Source organism: Lepidochelys kempii, unplaced genomic scaffold, assembly GCF_965140285.1.
Source record: "Lepidochelys kempii isolate rLepKem1 unplaced genomic scaffold, rLepKem1.hap1 scaffold_29, whole genome shotgun sequence".
Taxonomy (NCBI): domain Eukaryota; kingdom Metazoa; phylum Chordata; order Testudines; family Cheloniidae; genus Lepidochelys; species Lepidochelys kempii.
The window spans coordinates 1,538,730-1,561,822 of record NW_027621931.1 but is presented as its reverse complement, the minus strand read 5'-3'; the positions used below and the strand labels follow the sequence as shown (position 1 = coordinate 1,561,822).

Below are 23,093 nucleotides of genomic sequence, written 5' to 3'. Positions count from 1 at the left end.
AGAAGGATAAAGGAGTTTGAGGTGCAAGTGGTGCTCTCGTCCATCCTCCCCGTGGAAGGAAAAGGCCGGGGTAGAGACCGTCAAATCATGGAAGTCAAGGAATGGCTACACAGGTGGTGTCGGAGAGAAGGCTTTGGCTTCTTCAACCATGGGATGGTGTTCCAAGTAGGAGGAATGCTAGGCAGAGACGGGCTCCACTTAACGAAGAGAGGGAAGAGCATCTTCCTGAGCAGGCTGGCTAACCTAGTGAGGAGGGCTTTAAACTAGGTTCACCAGGGAAAGGAGACCAAAGCCCTGAGGTAAGTGGGGAAGCGGGATACCGGGAGGAAGCACGAGCTGGAGCGTGTGAGAGGGGAGGGCTCCTGCCTCATACTGAGAACAAGGGGAGATCAGCGGGTTATCTCAAGAGCCTATATACAAATGCACAAAGCCTGGGACACAAGCAGGGAGAACTGGAGATCCTGGCCAAGTCAGGGAATTATGATGTGATTGGAATAACGGAGACTTGGTGGGATAACTTGCAGGACTGGAGTGCTGTCATGGATGGATATAAACTGTTCAGGAAGGACAGGGAGGCCAGAAAAGGTGGGGGAGTTGCACTGTATGTAAGGGAGCAGTATGACTGCTCAGAGCTCAACAATGAAACTGTAGAAAAACCTGAGAGTCTCTGGATTAAGTTTAGAAGCCTGAGCAACAAGAGTGATGCAGTGGTGGGAGTCTCCTATAGACCACCAGACCAGGGGGATGAGGTGGATGAGGCTTTCTTCCGGCAACTCGCAGAAGCTACAAGATGGCACGCCCTGGTTCTCATGGGCGACTTCAATCATCCTGATATCTGCTGGGAGAGCAATACAGCGGTGCACAGACAATCCAGGAAGTTTTTGGAAACTGTAGGAGACAATTTCCTGGTGCAAGTGCTGGAGGAACCGACTAGGGGCAGAGCTCTACTTGACCTGCTGCTCACAAACCAGGAAGAATTAGTAGGGGAAGCAAAAGTGGATGGAAACCTGGGAGGCAGTGACCATGAGATGGTCGAGTTCAGGATCCTGACACAAGGAGGAAAGGAATCCCCTTTCTTAGAAGTTTCTAAGGTCAGGCTTGACAAAGCCCTGGCTGGGATGATTTAGTTGGGGTTGGTCCTGCTCTGGGCAGGGGGTTGGACTAGATACCTCCTGAGGGCCCTTCCAACCCTGATCTTCTATGATTCTATGACCCTCCTCCAGGAGTGACAGAGCCTGGCATGTGCTGGAAGAAGCGGGGAGCTCTGGTGCCCACAGACCCGTCCTGGCAGCTTTCTCAGCAGCAAAGAAATCAATTCTCCCTGCCCCTGAGCAACCCATCCACAGCTAGTGGCAGCATTGGTGGGGGGTCCCAAGCTTTGCACCAACGTCCACATTTCAGACCTTCCTCTCATGGCACTTTCCATGTGAATTAGGACAAGCAAGCTGGTGTAGCTCCATGGGGTAATAGAAACCAGGGCTGCAGGGAAGGCTTGAACTCACAACCCCAGCAATATTGCCCTTTGCACTAACCACTTGCACCCCTGCAGGGGCTCCTTGGACATCGCTGGGAAGTCGGCCGTGATCCGTCTCTGTGGTTCGCACCTTTGCCTGGCAATTGAAAGGCTGCCGGTTCAAACCTCACTCAAGGTGTGGCTTTCCAGCAATGAGACTCCCGTCCATTTTAACAGGAAGAAAATCTCCTCTATTCTGGTTTAGACCCATTTGACTCCTTCTGCCTGTCTTCTTCCTCCCCCATCGGTCCCTTTCCTTCCCCATTGGGGCCATGCAGAGGGGAGCCCCAGTCAGTCTCGGTCACCGAGAGGCTGTATCCCATAAGGGGAGGGAGGGGTCGCTGTAAAGCATTGATAATGGGTGGGGAGAGGTGTGCGTGGTTAGGGGGAGAAAGTCTGGAGAACTAACAGTGGGGCCCAGAGAGATTTCCCCACAGACTGGGGAGATCCCCTGCTGCCCACCATCACCCAGCTCTGGGAAGAACAACTTGGGATTGCTTGGGGAAGCCACCTTTAAAAACACAAGTGTTCCATGCTAGTTACATTTTAATAAGACCAAAGCCTCCTCAAACCCAGTGTCACAATCACTGGGACGACTTCGTCCTGACATTTTACCGGCCGCAGCCACAAAGCGAGTCAAATTACGGCTCCCGTTCGGCGTCAAGGCCCACAGACGAACCCAGAGGCTTTTCGTTCCTCAGGTTCTGCCGTCATTTCATTGCTGGCCTGTTCCGAGATTCATCGTTGTGCAAAGCAGCGTCAGGCCCTGAAACTGGGTGAGCCCAGAGCAGAGGCTGCCTTCATTTAACCTTCCAAACACCAACCCCGCAAAACGTGGATTAGCACCCATGCTCCTCCAGCCGCAGGGGAGGCGCCTCATCTGGGCCCCTGGTACCCATGCTACAGCAACATAAGACCACGGGGGCCTGGCTCCACCAAAGTCCGGGGCCCGGTGTCTCCCCCAGCCCCGCCTGCTGCCCCCGGGCAATTTAAAAGGGCCCGGGAACCATCACCAGCAGCACAAGGGGGCTAAGGCAGCTTCCTGCCCACCCTCGCTCCGTGTAACCCTTCTGCCCGTCAGAGTTGGCAGCAACAAGGGCCAGCTTCAGTATCTAGGGGATCCATTCCAGTAACACAATGCAAACCTGCTTGAGACCCCACCCAGTGACCTGGGACAAATATGTACCACCCCCGCTGGGCAGCTCCCAGAGGCAATCCTTCCCCTCTCGCAAGCACCTAGTCTGAGTGTAGCAAAAAGCCTTTTAATAACAGAGAGAAACAATGTGGCATTATGTTGGGGAAACAGCACCAACAGGATTCATAACACAACCCACGAGCAAAAAAAAACCCACCCCAAGCAAATTGGGGCATGCCCTTTCCCTTTGGTTCTTGAGTCCAGCAACCCCAAATCACCCAACGTCCCAAAAGTCCAATGACCCAAAAGTCTCTGTCCCTAGTCAGGGCAGCCCCAAAGTTCAAAAGTTTATCTGCAGAGCTTTACCTCCCAACCTGGGTGGAGATGGGGGCGGGGGTAAAAGGCACCTTACATGATCTGAAGCTGACTGCCCCACAGCCCCATAGGCCTCCGCTCCACCAGCCGTCTCACAAACTTCTCCACAGTAGATCTTCAGGCTCCCCCACTACTTAACACAACGCTCGGTGATTTCGGCTCTTACTCAGTTCAGCTCTTTGGTGAAGTCAGCTTGTAGTAGGGGAGCCTCAGTGCTGGGACACCATTAGCCCAAAATGAGCTTCTCAGCCTGTAACTAGAGTCCTAACAGAATCAAAATTAGCTCTGAGATTCCACAGTGAAGAAAAAAGGAAGAGCAATTAGCATGTAAGTCCATCACCAAGGGACCCATGGCACCAAGTATTAATACTTACCCCCAACCTCTCTCAATTCACAGCATTTTGGAACCCATGACCCTTGCCTAGCGAGTGCTACTTAGTTGATGGTGAGTCGCTCCATCATAACAAAAGGCCCAGTACAGTTCCCAGCACAGTTCCCATAATCAGGGTAATAACAATTTATTCTTCCTGCCCCAATAACAGAGACACTGGGGATCCCACAGCAGCCAAAGTGAGCATTTGGGCAGCTATGGCCTCGTTCTAGGCGGGGTGGGTGTGCCTATGCAAATGAGATCGGCCCCTGAAGTTCTTTTCCACAACTTGCCAGACCTCACCACCAGATGTCAGGGTGAGGCTCACCCTGACACTGCTTACACTCCGTGTGGCCTGCCAGTCTCGGAAGCGGCTGGCGCGTCCCTGCAGCCCCGGGGATGGGGGGATCTCCACATGCTGCCCCTGCCCCAAGGGCCGACTCTGCCATCTGTGGCAATGGGAGCTGCTGGGGTGGTGTCCGTGGGCAGCGATGGGCAGAGACCCCCCACCTAGGAGCTGCTGCCAGAGGGGGGTGTGGGTCGCTTTTGGGAGATGCCTGAGGTAAGAGCTGCACCCTCATTCTCTCCCGCACCCCAAGCCCCAGCCCAGACCCCAACCCCCTGCACCCAAACTCCCTCCCAGAGTCCACCCCCTGCACTCCCTCCTCCACCCTACCCCCATGCCCTAGCCCAGAGCCCACACCCCACACCCAAACTCCCTCCCAGAGCCTGCGCCCGCACCCCCTCCTGCACCCCAAGCCCCAACCCCAACCCAGATCCCGCACCCAAAGTTCCTCCCACAGGCCTCCCCCCACACCTGCTCTCGCACCCCAACCCTCTTCCCCAGTCCAGAGCCCACCCCCTGCACCCAACTCCCTCCCAGAGCCCGACCTGCACCCTCTCCTGCACCCCAACCCCCTCCCCCAGCCCAGAGCCCACACCTGAACTCCCTCCCAGAACCTGGCCACCCCACCCATTCCTGCACCCAATGCCCTGCCCCAGCCAAGACCCCACACCTGCACCCAAACTGCCTCCCAGAGCCTCTACCCCTCACCCCCTCCCACACCCTAACCCCCTGCCCCAGCCCAGAGCCCACACCACACATCCAATTCCCTCCCAGAGCCTGCCCCCACACCTGCTCCAGCACCCCAACCCCCTGCCCCAGCCCAGACCCCGCACCCTTCATTCCCTCCTGCACCCCAACACCCTGCCGCAACCCACAGCCCACACCCAAACTCCCTCCCAGAGCCCAACCCCTTTCCCTCTCCCTCCCATACCCAAACTCCCAGAGCCTTAGGCAGATGTGGGGGGAAGTGGACGGGGAGGCAGGACTTGGTCCCATTCTGGAAACCACCAAAAATTGTAGAAACCTGCCACCCCTGTCCAGCCCAACCTTCTGCGGGTGCCCCTCAGGCCCCACCCGTGCAGGGTTTGAAGCTTGCATTGCTTAAATTCCAGGACGCTGGGGGACTTCAGCTCCCCTTTGTCCAGCGGGAACCTTCAGCCCACTCCCAACCAGATTCTTGTCCATGGGATGACTGTCAGGGGGCTGGGCCCCTCTTTGTCTTTTCTCTCTGGGACAGGCCAGGGTACCTAGAACTGGGGTATCTGAGCACCCAGGACCTTCTATGGAGATGCCCTTAGAATCATAGAATCATAGAATATCAGGGTTGGAAGGGACCCCAGAAGGTCATCTAGTCCAACCCCCTGCTCAAAGCAGGACCAATTCCCAGTTAAATCATCCCAGCCAGGGCTTTGTCAAGCCTGACCTTAAAAACCTCTAAGGAAGGAGATTCTACCACCTCCCTAGGTAACGCATTCCAGTGTTTCACCACCCTCTTAGTGAAAAAGTTTTTCCTAATATCCAATCTAAACCTCCCCCACTGCAACTTGAGACCATTACTCCTTGTTCTGTCATCTGCTACCATTGAGAACAGTCTAGAGCCATCCTCTTTGGAACCCCCTTTCAGGTAGTTGAAAGCAGCTATCAAATCCCCCCTCATTCTTCTCTTCTGCAGGCTAAACAATCCCAGCTCCCTCAGCCTCTCCTCATAACTCATGTGTTCCAGTCCCCTAATCATTTTTGTTGCCCTTCGCTGGACTCTCTCCAATTTATCCACATCCTTCTTGAAGTGTGGGGCCCAAAATTGGACACAGTACTCCAGATGAGGCCTCACCAATGTCGAATAGAGGGGAACGATCACGTCCCTCGATCTGCTCGCTATGCCCCTACTTATACATCCCAAAATGCCATTGGCCTTCTTGGCAACAAGGGCACACTGCTGACTCATATCCAGCTTCTCGTCCACTGTCACCCCTAGGTCCTTTTCCGCAGAACTGCTGCCTAGCCATTCGGTCCCTAGTCTGTAGCTGTGCATTGGGTTCTTCCGTCCTAAGTGCAGGACCCTGCACTTATCCTTATTGAACCTCATCAGATTCCTTTTGGCCCAATCTTCCAATTTGTCTAGGTCCTTCTGTATCCTATCCCTCCCCTCCAGCGTATCTACCACTCCTCCCAGTTTAGTATCATCTGCAAATTTGCTGAGAGTGCAATCCACACCATCCTCCAGATCATTTATGAAGATATTGAATAAAACCGGCCCCAGGACCGACCCTTGGGGCACTCCACTTGATACCGGCTGCCAACTAGACATGGAGCCATTGATCACAACCCGTTGAGCCCGACAATCTAGCCAGCTTTCTACCCACCTTATAGTGCATTCATCCAGCCCATACTTCCTTAACTTGCTGACAAGAATACTATGGGAGACCGTGTCAAAAGCTTTGCTAAAGTCAAGAAACAATACATCCACTGCTTTCCCTTCATCCACAGAACCAGTAATCTCATCATAAAAGGTGATTAGATTAGTCAGGCATGACTTTCCCTTGGTGAATCCATGCTGGCTGTTCCTGATCACTTTCCTCTCATGCAAGTGCTTCAGGATTGATTCTTTGAGGACCTGCTCCATGATTTTTCCGGGAACTGAGGTGAGGCTGACTGGCCTGTAGTTCCCAGGATCTTCCTTCTTCCCTTTTTTAAAGATTGGCACTACATTAGCCTTTTTCCAGTCATCCGGGACTTCCCCGGTTCGCCACGAGTTTTCAAAGATAATGGCCAGTGGCTCTGCAATCACAGCCGCCAATTCCTTCAGCACTCTCGGATGCAACTCGTCCGGCCCCATGGACTTGTGCATGTCCAGTTTTTCTAAATAGTCCCTAACCACCTCTATCTCCACAGGGGGCTGGCCATCTCTTCCGCATTTTGTGATGCCCAGCGCAGCAGTCTGAGAGCTGACCTTGTTAGTGAAAACAGAGGCAAAAAAAGCATTGAGTACATTAGCTTTTTCCACATCCTCTGTCACTAGGTTGCCTCCCTCATTCAGTAAGGGGCCCACACATTCCTTGGCTTTCTTCTTGTTGCCAACATACCTGAAGAAACCCTTCTTGTTACTCTTGACATCTCTGGCTAGCTGCAGCTCCAGGTGCGATTTGGCCCTCCTGATAACATTCCTACATGCCCGAGCAATATTTTTATACTCTTCCCTGGTCATATGTCCAACCTTCCACTTCTTGTAAGCTTCTTTTTTATGTTTAAGATCCGCTAGGATTTCACCATTAAGCCAAGTTGGTCGCCTGCCATATTTACTATTCTTTCGACTCATCGGGATGGTTTGTCCCTGTAACCTCAACAGGGATTCCTTGAAATACAGCCAGCTCTCCTGGACTCCTTTCCCCTTCAAGTTAGTCCCCCAGGGGATCCTGGCCATCCGTTCCCTGAGGGAGTCGAAGTCTGCTTTCCTGAAGTCCAGGGTCCGTATCCTGCTGCTTACCTTTGTTCCCTGCGTCAGGATCCTGAACTCAACCAACTCATGGTCACTGCCTCCCAGATTCCCATCCACTTTTGCTTCCCCCACTAATTCTACCCGGTTTGTGAGCAGCAGGTCAAGAAAAGCACCCCCCCTAGTTGGCTCCTCTAGCACTTGCGCCAGGAAATTGTCCCCTACGCTTTCCAAAAACTTCCTGGATTGTCTATGCACCGCTGTATTGCTCTCCCAGCAGATATCAGGAAAATTAAAGTCACCCATGAGAATCAGGGCATGCGATCTAGTAGCTTCCGTGAGCTGCCGGAAGAAAGCCTCATCCACCTCATCCCCCTGGTCCGGTGGTCTATAGCAGACTCCCACCACTACATCACTCTTGTTGCACACACTTCTAAACTTAATCCAGAGACACTCAGGTTTTTCTGCAGTTTCGTACCGGAGCTCTGAGCAGTCATACTGCTCCCTTACATACAGTGCTACTCCCCCACCTTTTCTGCCCTGCCTGTCCTTCCTGAACAGTTTATAACCATCCATGACAGTACTCCAGTCATACGAGTTATCCCACCAAGTCTCTGTTATTCCGATCACGTCATAGTTCCTTGACATCACCAGGACCTCCAGTTCTCCCTGCTTGTTTCCAAGGCTTTGTGCATTTGTATATAAGCACTTGAGATAACCTGTTGATCACCCCTCATTGCCAGTATGAGGCAGGAGCCCTCCTCTCACAGACATTGCTGCCTGTGCTTCCTCCCGGTATCCCGCTTTCCCACTTACCTCAGGGCTTTGGTCTCCTTCCCCCGGTGAACCTAGTTTAAAGCCCTCCTCACTAGGTTAGCCAGCCTGCTGGCAAAGATGCTCTTCCCTCTCTTCGTAAGATGGAGCCCGTCTCTACCCAGCACTCCTCCTTCATGGAACACCATCCCATGGTCAAAGAAACCAAAGCCTTCTCTCCGACACCATCTGCGTAGCCATTCGTTGACTTCCACGATTCGACGCTCCCTACCTAGGCCTTTTCCTTCCACGGGGAGGATGGACGAGAACACCACTTGCGCCTCCAACTCCTTTATTCTTCTTCCTAGAGCCACATAGTCCGCAGTGATCCGCTCAAGGTCATTCTTGGCAGTATCATTGGTGCCCACGTGGAGAAGCAGGAAGGGGTAGCGATCCGAGGGCTTGATGAGTCTCAGCAGTCTCTCCGTCACATCACGAATCTTAGCCCCTGGCAAGCAGCAGACTTCTCGGTTTTCCCGGTCAGGGCGGCAGATAGATGACTCAGTCCCCCGGAGGAGAGAGTCCCCGACCACCACCACCCGCCTTCTCCTCTTGGGGGTGGTGGTCGTGGAACCCCCAACCTCAGGACAGCGCATCTCATGCCTTCCAACCAGCGGAGTCTCCTTCTGCTTTCTTACCCCAGACATATCATCTGGTCCACTCTCCGCAACGATACCTGTGGAGAGAACATGAAAGCGGTTAGTTACCTGTGTCTGTGTTACTGGAACCCGGACATTCCGCTTACCTCTTCTGGAGGTCACATGTTGCCAAGCTTCTTCACTGGTCTCTTGGCTCCTCTGTGCAACCTTCCCCTTCCCCTTCCCCTTCCCCTTCTGTGGTCCCATCTGTCATTGACTCCAGCCTGTTTTCTATCCATCATCAGCACCATCCCAAGCCAGCTGCACCCGCCTCAAAAAGACAGTGTCCCCTGATGGGTGTAAATCATAGAATCATAGAATATCCTCATTTACACATTTCTTTGGCAGTCATGACAGGAGACAAAGGGTTTCTATTCCCAACTTGAAGGCAAGGAGTGCATTAGGGGCAACTCCAAGGGAAAGACTATTGATGGAGATCTCAATCTAAATTCTACACGAGTTTTGTTATCTTCCCTTTTGGTTCTATCCCTGGAAATTCCCCCCGACTAGTCTGCTGAAAGATAAAATCATCTAAATCTGCCTCCAAAGAACCTGACCGGCTGAAGCAGGAGGAGACCTGAGAGATGGCCACTTTCAAATCAAAAGGGAACGCTGAGACCTGCCTGTTGCCACACCCGCCCCCACCCGTCCCCAGGAGAAGGAGGCACCGACCTGTCGTGTGCGATCTAATGAGCAGGGAAAGAATCTGGGAATTACCTTCTGTAAAAACTCATCCTTTTGTTCCTCAAACACCTGTGGAAATAGCTGATTCAAGAAGTTGTTGACAGAGGGATGGTCCGCGTCTCTCAGCAGCTCCTTGGGTCACCAGCCGTTGTCAACCAAGCCAGTTGGCAGACTGAGGGCAGGGCAAGAATGCTGACCCCCAACACTCTTTGCTGTTGGCCTCCGTGACATCACAATCAGCTTGTGCATAAACACACACAGACCCCACCCAGAGAGACACACCCCCACTGAGCAACTCCCCACTCTCCCTCCCAGCACTTCCTGCCCACCACAGAACAGCTGTTTCATGGAATTGAGGATGCTCCGGGAGGGTCGGTTCGGGGCAGGGACATGGCATACTTGGGGCACTGCATGGGATTCTTCTCTCCTCAGTGCAGGGCTCAGCACTTGTCCTTGCTGAACCTCATCAGATTTCTTTTGGCCCAATCCTCTAATTGGTCTGGGTCACTCTGAACCCTATCCCGACCCTCCAGCGTATCTCCCTCTCCCCCCAGCTTAGTGTCATCTGCGAACTTGCTGAGGGTGCAATCCATCCCATCCTCCAGATCATGCACGAAGATGGTGAAGAAAACCGGCCCCAGAGTGACCCGTGGGGAAGCGGGGGAGGGGGTGGAGGAGAGGAGGCAGACGGTGAGTTGCAGGGACCCCACAGAGGGGGGTGCAGTGGAGGAGAGGGGGAAATCATCCAGGCAGCGGTGGGCAGTGTGGGCTGGGAGAAGGGGTGAGGCAGATACAGGAAGAGATGGAGCACAGGCGGGGCACTGGGGCCCAGGCACCTGGGGTCTGGTCATCGTTGGCACCAGGAGAGGAGAGAGACAGAGACAGAATGTGTGTGTTGGCCAACATACTAGAGGAGAGAGACAGAAAAACATGGTAGGATAGCAAGCAACTCACCTCCTGGAGTCATCTGTGATGAAGCGGGACTTCATGTTTCCTCTGAATCGTGTGGGGGTGCCTCAGTTTCCCGTATGCAGTTCTTAAGGATCTAGGGGGTGGGGTAAGGGTGTATGATCGTTGCAGAGCTCTGGAGGGCAGGTGTGTGCAGGGGTCTGGACACAGAGAATGGCCGACACCCTCTTTCCTGGCACCTGATGTCCTGGGCCCTTCCCCCCTGTGAGGTGAGAGCTAAAGGGTTGGAGAACAAAGGAATCGGGTGCCCTCCTGGCCGGGGACAGGGACAAAGCCCAGAGGAGGAGGGGCTGGGGGGAGTTTCAGTTGGGGGCTGGCTGGAGACATGGAGTGAAGGGCAGACGGGGTTGTCTGGCTCACTGCCCCCCCCCAAAATGGACCCGGCTGAGGGGTCCTGTTCTCTGCACCTACAAGCTCTGTGTTAGACCATGTCCCTGTCGTCTAATAAACCTCTGTTTTCCTGGCTGGCTGAGAGTCCCGTCTGACTGCGGAGTTGGGGGGCAGGACCCTCTGTCCCCCCCCAGGACCCCGCCTGGGCGGACTGGCTGTGGGAAGCGCAGGGAGGGGCAGAGGAGGCTGAAGGCTCCGAGGTCAGAGCCAGGAAGGTGGAGCCGGGGGAGCTGTGTGTCCTGCAGACAGGCTGCTCCCCGAGAGGAGACTCCCCCAGAGTCCTGCCTGGCTTCCTGGGGAGCAGTCCCAGAGCATCGCCCGGGGACCCCGGGACATCCTCCTCCTCGATGAAACCTTCTGCCGTGTGACGTGTTGTGTGTGTTGTTTTGCATGTGTCATGTGACGTGTTGTGTGTGTGACTTGTGTGTCGTTTTGTGTGTGTGAGATGTGTTTATGTGTGCGTGTTGTGGTCCATGTTGAGTGTGTGTGTGCCATGTTGTATGCTGTGTTGTGTGTGTGCTGTGTTGTGTGCCGTTTTGTGTGCATGTTGTGTGTGTCGGTGTCATGTGTTGTGTGAGATTTTTGTGTCTCGTGTTGTGTGCCGTTTTGTGTGTCGTGTGTCATGTTGTTCTGTGTGTGTGATATTTTGTGAGCTATGTTTTGTGCATCGTGTTGTGTGTGTGTGTCACGTGTGCCGTTTTGTGTGTCATGTGAGGTGTTGTGTGTCGTATTGTGTGTGGGTGTCTGTGTCATGTGTGATTTCTGTGTCATGTCTGCCGTTTTGTGCCTCGTCTCGTGTGTGTGTGTATGTGTCGGTGTCGTGTATTGTGTGTGATTTTTGTGTGTCGTGTTGTGTGCTGTTTTGTGTGTCATTTTATTTGTGTGTCATGTTGTTTGTGTGTGTCGGTGTCCTGTGTTGTGTGTGTGTGAGAGATGTGTTTCTGTATGTGTGACGTGTTCTCTCTGTGTGTGTCGGTGTCGCGTTGTGTGTGTGTGTGTGAGTGTCGTCTGTCGTGTTTTGTGTGTGTGATGTTTTGTGTTTGTTGTGTGTGTTGTCTTGGGTGGCCACACAGGGTAAGGCACAAAGCATTCCCCTCATGGAGAAACAGTGACACAACGTGGCCACTCAGGAGTAACACACAAACAATCCCCCCCCAGAGCAACAGTGATGTGTGTGGCCAATTCAGGTATTGCACAAATCATTTCCCTCCTGGCCCAACAGTGACAGTGGGTGGCTAAACCAGGTATTGCACAAATCATTTCCCTCATGGAGCAAGAGTGACACCGGGCGGCCCCTTGGAGTAACACACAAATCATTTCCTCCCGGAGCACCCGTTGCACAAACTGAGTTTAATAATAATAATAAACAACAAATAGTTTCACTAGAAAAGGTAGATTTTCAGTGATTATAAGGGATAGCAAACAGAAGAAGGCAGATTGCTAAGCAAATACAAATACACACACATACTAAGCCTAAGATCTTAAAGAGACTGGATTCAAGAAGTCATTTCCCATCCTAAATGTCTTTTGGCAACTTGAAGAGTTTCTGTACCTTAGACTTCCCGTTGTTTCTCTTTACAGACTAGACTCCTGTCTTAGTCTGGACTCCCCCCTTCTCATTCCCTTTGTCTCTTCAGGTACTTTCTGCAGCCTTTCTACTGCCCTGCATGATTTTCCTCCGCTCCGACGTCTCCATGGCTCCCGAGACCTCACCTGTGGGAATGCACACCTACCCGTGTCCTACAAAGGGAGACGGCACCAGGAGAGCAGAGGGGAGAGAGCGAGTTGGCGAACACACGAGAAGACGGCGAGTGCGGACGAGGAACTGGCAGCGCCGACCTGGCAGCCGGGTCTGCAGTGGGCAGAGAGCAGAGGCCTGGTTCCGCCTCCTTGGAAAGAGGCCCAAGCGGCTCAGGCCCCTCCTGCCGCGTTCCCCTCCGGCGAGAGCTCCGGCACCATTCCTCGCCAGAGCCGCTGCGAGAGCCGAGCCGGAGCCCTCGCTCCACAGCGCTCGACGGGGGCTGGGAATCTCGCCCTCGGCCCTGCCGCCCTCTTCCCTCCCGCCCACACCGGCCCCACGCGCCGCCCAGAGACCGAGTTCCCCCGACCGTCCCCGCTCCGCTCTCGCCCCCGCGGGGGGTCGTCTCCGGGGTGTGATTTCGGTGTCGTGTCCTCTGCCGTCTTGTGTGTCGTGTGACGTGTCGGTGTCGCGTGTGATTTCGGTGTCGTGTCCTCTGCCGTCTTGTGTGTGTGTGACGTGTCGTATGTCGTGTCGTGGGCGTGTGAGATGTCGTGTGTCAGCGGGTGTCGGCGAGTGTGTGTGTGTGGGCGTATGTTGTGTGTGTGTGGGCGTGTGTGGGTGCCTGTGAGAGACGTCATGTGTTTGTGTGAGACGTCGTGTGTGAGATGTCATGTGTTGGGTGTGTGTGTGTGTGAGAGGCCGTGTGTTGTGTGTGTGTCAGTCGTCATGTGTGGTGTGTGTCGGTGTTGTGTGTGCGTGAGACGTTGTGTGTCGTGTGTGTGTGTCGGTGTCGTGTGTGAGAGACGTCGTATGTCGGCATGTGAGAGACATTGTGTGTGTCCGCGTGTGTGCGACATCATGTGTCGTGTGTGTGTGTGTGGGTGTGTGTTGTGTGTGTGTGTTGGCGTGTGTGAGAGACGTGTTTGTGTGTGTGAGATATTGTGTGTCATGTGGTGTCATGTGTGTGTGTGAGATGTGGTTGTGTGTGTGTTGTCTTGAGTGTTTTGTTGGTGTGTGTCGTGTTGTGCGCGCGTGAGACATGTTATGCGTGTGCAATGTGCAGTGTTTGCCTGACGTGCTGTTTATGTGCGACGCGCACTGTGTTGTGTGTGCGACGTGTGACGTCCTGTCTACAACATGCAGCAGGCTGTGTGCGATGTGTTGTGAGTATAACATGAAACGTGGGGTCTACAACTTGTGATGTGTGATGCACGAGCAACACTCGACGTGCTGTGTGCTACGTGTTGTGCGTGTGACATGTAAAGTACGACATCTTGTGTGTGACGTGCGACGTGCTGTGTGTTTCATGTGCAATGTGTCAGTGTCGTGTGTGTGTGTCTCAGTGTCATGTGCCATTTTGTGTCGTGTGTCGTGTGTCGTGTGTCGTGTTGTCTGTGTTGTGTCTGTGACGTAGAGTTTGCGTGCGTGTGACGTGTTGTGCGTGTGCATGTGCGTGGTGCGACCTGTGCGTGACGTGATACGTGCGACATGCAACAAACTGTGGGTCCGACGTTGTGTGTGTGCGACATACGTGCAACGTGCTGTGTGTCATTGAGTGTGTGAGTGTGACATGTTGTGGGTCGTGTTGTGTTGAGCATGTGTGTGTGTGAGACATGTTGTGGGTCATGTGTGTGATGCTTTCCATGTCGTGTTGTGTGTGTGTCTGTGTCGTGTGTTACTTTGTGTGTCGCGTTGTGTGCTGTTTTGTGTCATCGTGTGTGTGTGACGTGTGTGCGTCCGCGCGTTCGCCGTATTGTGCGTGTCCGTGTGGGAAGTACGAAGTGGGATGGGTCAACTTGCCACCCCCTTCCCCAACACTTTAGCCCCCTGTCGTAAACATGACCCTCCCCCCTTCCCAGGGTGCTACTGACACTAAAACGACCTAAAAGACCCCCGACTTATCACTATTGGCTGCACCCCATTGCCACCCGCACTTCTATGCTGCTGCTGGCCAAACCCTCCCCCCAAAATCTAAACCCCACCCCCTACCCGGAACCCAACTGGAACCCTGACCCCATAACCTGCCCCCCAACTCGAAACCCCTGAACCAAAACTGTAGCCCAACCCTCACCCCAACCCGAACCTCCAGCTCTGAACCCAACCCCCCGAAGCCTGACACCGCTTTAAGCCAGAGCCCAGGTCCCCATTCCCACCCTTGGCAACAACAGTGCAAACCACACCCTCCTGCCCCCCGCCCAGGGATCTTGCTTCTTACCACCCCTTCTTTGGAAATGAACCTTTTCTTCACTTGCATCCCACACACCTTCATTCTCCTTTGAGGGGTTATTTAGTGACAGGGGTCCACACAAGGCAACTCTTTGCTATCACAGCGTAACAGGACACAGAGACGTGAAAACAGTGCAAACAACATTCCACGAGTTTTCAGGAGGTTCAAACACCCAATACATTTGAACATTGAACAGTCGCTTTGATCTCTACTAACACACACATCCGTTGGCCTGAATACACTCTGACACAAGCTGCTCTTTCAGCGTCACGCCTTGTACAAACATTACTGCAACAGCGTGTAGGGCAGCGTGACCCCCGGGGTCTGTGAGCTGGTTTCAGGGCGTCCGCAGGACCCCGCAGCTTCGCCTCCCCGCCTGTTCCACCCACCGCCTGTGCTTCCCTGGAGGGATCTCCAGACTGTCAATGCTGCCCGGAGCTTCCCTTCCCTGCCAGGCTTGAGCAACCAGCGCTTGTAACCAGGCCACTCACAGCCTCCCCGCGGGGAGCGTATGGACACAAACCGGCTGGAGAGCAGTTAGGGCAGGAATCCCTGGAGACTCGGGGAGCATCTTCAGCGGACGAGGGTGACACACCCCACAGGAGCTGAATTTCCCACTCGGGTCTAAGTGGTGCCGTGTGGATGGGGCAGCATGTTTGGGAGGCTCTGTTTGCTGCGGTGGATCCACTGGGGGTTGATGTCGTGGGGGTCGAGTGAAGACCCACTAAATTGACAGCAGAGCGCTCTCCGGTCGCCGTTGGGACTGCGCCGGGAACGGCAGGAGGAAGGGAAGTCGACCGAAGAGCGTCTCCCGTCAACCCAGCCCAGTGTAGACACAGCAGTAAGTCGACCGAAGCGACGTCAAATCCAGCTCTGTTATTCACGCAGCGGGAGCAGCGTAACTTAGGATGACTTCCTGCGGTAGGAGAGAGTCATAAATAGAAAGGGAAGGCTAACCACCTTTAAATCCCTCCTGGCCAGAGGAAAAATCCTCTCACCTGTAAAGGGTTAAGAAGCTAAAGGTAACCTCGCTGGCACCTGACCAAAATGACCAATGAGGAGACAAGATACTTTCAAAAGCTGGGGGGAGGGAGAAACAAAGGGTCGGGATCTGTCTGTGTGATGCTTTTGCCGGGGACAGAACAGGAATGGCGTCTTAGAACTTAGTAAGTAATCTAGCTAGATATGCGTTAGATTCTGATTCCTTTAAATGGGTGAGAAAATAAGCTGTGCTGAATGGAATGGATATTCCTGTTTTTGTGTCTTTTTGTAACTTAAGGTTTTACCTAGAGGGATTCTCGATGTTTTGAATCTAATTACCCTGTAAGGTATTTACCATCCTGAGTTGACAGAGGTGATTCTTTTTACTTTTTCTTCTATTAAAATTCTTCTTTTAAGAAACTGAATGTTTTTTTTATTGTTTTTAAGATCCAAGGGTCTGGGTCTGTGGTCACCTATGCAAATTGGTGAGGATTTTTACCAAACCTTCCCCAGGAAGGAGGGTGCAATATTTTGTTGAGGATTTTGGGGGGAAAGACATTTCCAAACGGCTCTTTCCTAATAAAAAACCCGGTTAGACTTTTGGTGGTAGCAGCGAAAGTCCAAGGGCAAAAGGTAAAATAGTTTGTACCTTGGGGAAGTTTTAACCTAAGCTGGTAAAAGTAAGCTGAGGAGGTTTTCATGCAGGTCCCCACATCTGTACCCTAGCGTTCAGAGTGGGGAAGGAACCTTGACAGATAGACACAGTGTGAGGCCTGAGTTTCCCCTGCAGTCTGGATGCTCAAACACCGGCTTGGCAACACAAGTCAGCAAGCCCAGGCCACATAGAGACAGGCTCAGTGTGCAGTGTGGACAGACCCTCAGACAGCCCCAGTATTGTCAAATGAGGAAATCCTTCCTGTGTTTTGACTTGCTGGTAGAAGAGCCGAGTGACATTGGAGCTCACCGAGCTTCACTGACCAACGCAGCGCTCCAGCACCTGAGCTCTCGGGCTCCCTGCTGAAAGAAAAGCTGAATGAGCGACCAAGGTCAAAGAGAGGTGCTCGTCTTTGGCCCAGGGCAGGGAGTCCCACCCTCAAAGCGAGAACATTTCTCTCTTTGTCCGTCTGAGTTGGGGCAGGAGCGATAACACGTCCTCCTGCATTGGCTGTTTCAGAGAGTAGTTTCTGACTGTCTTCTCAAAGACAGGGTGCGAAACAGGCCTCAAACCTGACTGAGTGGAAACAAGAATGATGCAGCTCGACTGAGCCAGCTGAGAATTGAGATGTGCCCCTGTGCTCGAGTGAGGGAATGACCTGTGAGGGGACTGGAAACCTGACCGGCCAATTCTTAACTAGCATCTCTCCGCATCTTTCCTCTGAGTGCCGTCACAGTAGCTTCAATGCTCCAGCACCGGGCGCCCTGCCAGCTCTGGGCCCGACAAGCTTTCCTTGGGATTGGATTCTGGAGAGCAGGGGGGCAGGGAAGCAACAGGTGCATGTGGCTCCGTGGTGAGGTTTCCTTGCAAGATGTGTGTATGAGTCTGTGTGTGTCGGAAGCACTGAGTGCGGCTCTCACTGAACCCACAGAGGGTGAGGGTGGCGGGAGCGAGACAGTAGACGTATAAAGGGGCAAGGATGGGCGTAACGATGATGACTGTGTTGTGTTTCATTCCTTAGATGTGGGGCCACCACCTTTCTCTTGAGCCTTGTCGTATCCCAGGGGTAAAACTCACCATCTGTCCAGCTACAAGGGCGTGTTTGTGTTCATTCCTGCGAGCCACACAGGGGTCTGATGTTGCTGCTTCCAATCCTCTGGCTCTGCCGGGAGAAGGGGCAATTCAGGCCATCACTGAGCTGAGGGAGGGAGATGAAATAAGATTGGTCCCAAAGACTGATCCCTGAGGAACTCCACTGGTAACCTCCCTCCAGCCTGACAGTTCACCTTTCAGCAGTACCCGCTATAATCTCCCTGTTAACCATTTCCCTATCCATCTTTCAATTTTCATATTGATCCCCATCTTTTCCACTTTAACTAATAATTCCTCATGTGGCACCATATCAAACGCCTTCCTGAAATCTAGATCAATTAGATCCACTGCGTTTCCTTTGTCTAAAAAATCTGTTACTTTCTCAAAGAAGGAGATCAGGTTGGTTTGGCATGATCTACCTTTTGTAAAACCATCTTGTATTTTGACCCATTTACCATTGACCTCAATGTCCTTAACTACTTTCTCCTTCAAAATTTTTTCCAAGACCTTGCATACTACAGATGTCGAACTAACAGGCCTGTAGTTACCCAGATCACTTTTTTCCCCCCTTTCTTAAAAATAGCACCTATGTTAGCAATTCTCCAATCATAGGGTACAACCCCTGAGTTTACAGATTCATTAAAAATTCTTGCTAATGGGCTTGCAATTTCATGTGCCAGTTCTTTTAATATTCTTGGACAAAGATTATCTTGGGCCCCCGATTTAGTCCCATTAAGCAGTTTGAGTTTCACTTCTACCTCAGATATGGTAATATCTACCTCCATCTCCTCCTTCCCATTTGTCATGCTACCATTATCCCTAAGATCCTCCTTAGCCTTATTAAAGACTGAGGCAAAGTATTTGTTTCCATATTGGGCCATGCCTAGATTATCCTTGACCTCCACTCCATCCTCAGTGCTTACCGGTCCCACTTCTTTTTTCTTGGTTTTGTTCTTATTGACACGGTGATAGAACCTTTTACAATTGGTTTTAATTCTCTTTGCAAGGTCCTTCTCACTTTATCCCTTCATGTTCTGACCTCAGTAAGATAGCTTTCCTTGCTGATCCCTCCCATCTTCCACTCCCTGTATGCTTTCTCCTTTTTCTTAATCACCTCTCCGAGATGCTTGCTCATCCAGCTTGGTCTACAGCTCCTGCCTATGAATTTTCCCCCCTTTCTTGGGATGCAGGCTTCTGATAGCTTCTGCAGCTTTGATTTAAAGTCATCCCAGGCCTCCTCTGCCTTTAGATCCCTGAAGTTCTTCAGTCCAATCCACTTGCCTAACTCATTTCCTTCATTTTTCAAAGTCAGCCCTTTTGAAATCAAAAACCCTAGTTGCAGTTTTATTTTTTGTTGATCCTTCCGTTCAGTTTGAACTGAATTAGCTCATGATCGCTAGAACCAAGCTTGTCCCCTACAACCATTTCTTCTAGGAGGTCCTCACTTCTCACCAAAACCAAGTCTAGAATGGCACACCCTCTTGTCGGTTCAGCAACTACTTGATGAAGGAATCCATCTAACAGCATCTAGGAACATCTGAGCCCGATTATTATTACTAGCACTCGTCCTCCAGTCTAGATCTGGGAGGTTAATGTCTCCCATGATCACGCAGTTTCCATGAGTATTTACTTCATTAAAAACATTAAAGAGGGCTCGATCCATATCCACATTAGATCCCGGCGGTCTCTAGCTCACTCCAAGCACTATCCCAGGGGAGGCTCGAGTAGATTTCTTCCCCAATGTCATTTTTGCCCAGATGGACTCTGTCTTCTCCATTCCATCGCTGATTTCTTTACATTCTACCTCCTCATTGATAGACAATGCTACTCCACCACCTTGACCTTTATTTCGGTCTTTCCTAAACAGCACATACCCTTCAACACCCGTAGTCCAGTCATGACGACTATTCCACCCTGTTTCTGTTATCCCTAGAATATCTGGTTTCACTTCCTGCACCAGTACCTCTAATTCCTCCATTTTGTTACCTAGGCTCCTCGCATTGGTGTACAAACATCTTCATTTTTGCTGTTTGGCCTCACTCACATTCTTTACCCAATGAGGCACGGTCATTCTACAGCCAGCAGAACCTATTAGACTGGTATCCACACTGCCCTTCCTCCTTATAGCCATTCTCCTACCCACGGCTGTATCCTTTCTTACTTTCTTTTCTTCCCTCTCAAGGCTAAAATCCGGCATGGAGATTACCTGGACATCCCCCAACCAACCATCTCCCCCAGATTCCTAGTTTAAAGCTCTCTGAATCAGTTGTGCCAGCCTCCATCCTAGAAGTCTATTTCCTTCCCTACTCAGATGAAGTCCATCCCGAGAGAACTGTCCTCTGTCCAGGAATGCCTCCCAGTGGCCATACATCCCAAAGCCCGCCTTCTAGCACCACTGCCTGAGCCATCTGTTGACAGTCATAATCTTGTCATGCCTTTGTTGCCCTTCTCCAGGCCTGGTTACAGGCCTGTCTACTCTTCTCAGTAAAGAGTCCCCGATCACGTAGACCTGCCTTTCCCTGGTGACAGTTCTATTCTCCAGTCTATCCCCTGTTCCCTCTGGCTGCAAGTTCTTTCCATTGCTATTCTCCCTTGTAATCCTCTTCAACCCATCCTGTATCCTCCTGGGGCTCATATTTGGTGTAGTCTCCATTGACTTTTCCCCTTTTCCTATAGGACTAGCCGCTCTTCTCTTCTTCCTTGCCCCTCCAGCTTCAGTGACTACCTGCTGAGCCCCTTCTTCATTTTCCAACTCTCAAAACTTATTCCTGAGCTCTATTTCTCCTTCACCAGCCCGTCTTTTCCTCTGCCTGGTTCTTTTCATCACATGCTTCCACTGACCACTTTCCTCACCCAGCAGTCTCCCCTCAGAATTCCCCAGTCCTGCTTCCATCTGCAAGTCTGAGCTTTTCCCTTCAGATACCTCATGTCTTTGCTCCATCATCTGCTCAAACCCCTTTCTAAACTCAACCAGACTTTCCATCTGCATCTCCAAACCTCAGATCTTCTCCTCCATCAGCTCGAGCAGATGGCATTTCATGCAGACAAAACTCTTACCAGGTCCCCCCTCCAGGATCATGGACATACGGCAGCTTCCACATCCAGTCATCTTCATTGTGTCTTCCATGACAGGCCCAACAAAGAAAGGAACAGAACACCACCAGCTATCACCTTCAGCCCCAAACTAAAAGATCTCCAGGGCAGGATCAAGTGGAGTTCCTTAGGGATCAATCTTTGGGACCAATCTTATTTCATCTTTTTATTGCTGATCTCAGTACAAAAAGTGGGTGTGTGCTAACCAAGTTTGCCGATGATCCAAAGCTGGGAGGTATTGCTAATTTAGAGAGATACCGGGATATCGTACAGGAAGATTTGGATGACCTTATAAAATGGAGTAATAGTAATAGGATGAAATTGAATCATGAGAAGTGTAAGGTCAAGCATTTAGGGATTAATAACAAGGATTTTAGTTATAAACTGGGGACACATCAGTTAGAAGTAACGGAGGAGGAGAAGGACCTTGGAGTATTGGTTGATCATAGGATGACTATGAGCCGCCAATGTGATATGGCCGTGCAAAAAGCTAATGCGGTCTTGGGATGCATCAGGCGAGGTATTTCCAGTCGAGATAAGGAGGTTTTAGAACCATTCTAAAAGGCACTGGTGAGACCTCACCTGGAATACTGTGTGCAGTTCTGGTCTCCCATGTTTAAGAAGGATGAATTCAAACTGGAAGAGGTACAGAGAAGGGCTACTAGGATGATCCGAGGAATGGAAAACCTGTCTTATGAAAGGAGACTCAAGGAGCTTGGCTTGTTTAGCCTAACTAAAAGAAGGTTGAGGGGAGATAGGATTGCTCTCTATAAATATATCAGAGGGATAAATACCAGAGAGGGAGAGGAATTAAAATTTAAGCTCAGTACCAATGTGGACACAAGAACAAATGGCTATAAACTGGTCACTGGGAAGTTTACACTTGAAATTAGATGAAGGTTTCTAACCATCAGAGGAGTGAAGTTTTGGAATAGCCTTCCAAGGGAAGCAATGGGGGCAAAAGACCTATCTGGCTTTAAGATTAAACTCGGTAATTTTATGGAGGAGATGGTATGATGGGATAACATGATTTTGGCAATTAATTGATCTGTAAATATTCATGGTTAATAGGCCCAACGGCTGTGATGGGATGTTAGATGGGGTGGCATCTGAGTTACTAAAGAGAATTCTTTCCTGGGTATCTGGCTGGTGAATCTTGCCCAAATGCTTAGGGTTTAGCTGGTGCCATAATTGGGATCAAGAAGGAATTTTTCTGCAGCAGATTGGAAAAGGCCCTGGACGTTTTTCGCCTTCCTCTATAGCATGGGGCACGGGTCACTGGCTGGAGGATTTTCTGCTCCTTGAGCTCTTCAAATCCTGATTTAAGGACTTCGATGGCTCAGACATAGGTGAGAGGTTTTGCACAGGAGTGAGATTCTGTGGCTTGCTTTGTGCAGGAGGTCAGACTAGATGATCATGATGGTCCCTTCTGACCTCAATATCTATGAATCTATGAATTAAAAACAGGGAGATTATAGCGGGTCCTGCTGAAAGGTGAACTGTCAGGCTGGAGGGAGGTTACCAGTGGAGTTCCTTAGGCATCAAAATTCTACAATCTATTCTGAAGGACGATCCCTCAATCTCACAGATCTTGGGAGACAGGCCAGTCCTCGCTTACAGACAGCCCCCCAACCTGAAGCAAATAATCACTAGCAACCACACAACAAAAACATTAACCCAGGAACCTATCCTTGCAACAAACCCATTGCCAACTCTGTCCACATATCTAGTCTAGGGACACCATCCTCGGACCTAATCACATCAGCCACACCGTCAAATGTGCCCAAATACATTTGTTAGTCTCTAAGGTGCCAGAACTACTCCTCGTTTTGTTTTTTGTTTTTGGGTTTTTTTTGCTGATACAGACTAACACGGCTCCCACTCTGAACTAAATGATTGCATCTCTCCCCAAAAGAGATCTATAAGCACAGAGAACACCCTGGAGACCAGGCCTTTAAACGTTAGGAAACATCAGAGTTAAGGTGACGGACATACTTTGCGCAGTGCTGTTGTGTATGTGTGTTATGATACAGACTCACAAGCGTGGCCTTGGGGTCAATTCCCTGCCCCCCACAGCATCAATTTCCTCCAGACTCCCAAGGGAAGTGGTGCTTCCTCCATCCCTTGATGAGATGCCTTTCTCGAGTCTGCTTTGGTCCAAAACTCGCGACTGCACCATGCAGGAGGCCTGTGATGTGTAGGGGGGCCAGATGAGATGATCTAAGAGTCTCTTCTGGCCTTCAAGTCTCCAAATCTCTGCAAAACTGGGTGCGGCACATTGAGCATCCTCTGATGGTTCCACGTGTGGCCTGCGTGAACCCTTGCACGACCACTGAGTGTGTGGGGGTGACCCAGGGGGAGCAGCTCAAACACGCACAGGAGCCGGCTCGGGGCAGGACATGAGCCCTGCAGGGCAGGGGTGGGGGTGGCAGTGACATCACAAGGGCCTTTTGCAGCACTCAGCTGATTGGTGAAAGGCGGTTGGGAGGCGGTGACCTCACAGAGAGTCCACGACAACGGCCAGGGAGGACAGGCTGCAGGGCAGGGGGATCTCAGAGACCCCCGGGGCTTTGCTGCAGGGAGTCTCCTTCTGGAGGTGTCTCCTTGAGAACTGAGAGAGAATTCAGGGTCATGTATG

The 23,093-nt window shown here is 51.6% G+C and overlaps 1 protein-coding gene across 1 annotated transcript in view; it reads left to right on the top strand.

Annotated features, from left to right (window-relative positions):
* The window catches only part of LOC140904567 (uncharacterized), a 708,751-nt gene that overhangs the window by 239,662 nt on the left and 445,996 nt on the right, over window positions 1–23,093 (top strand).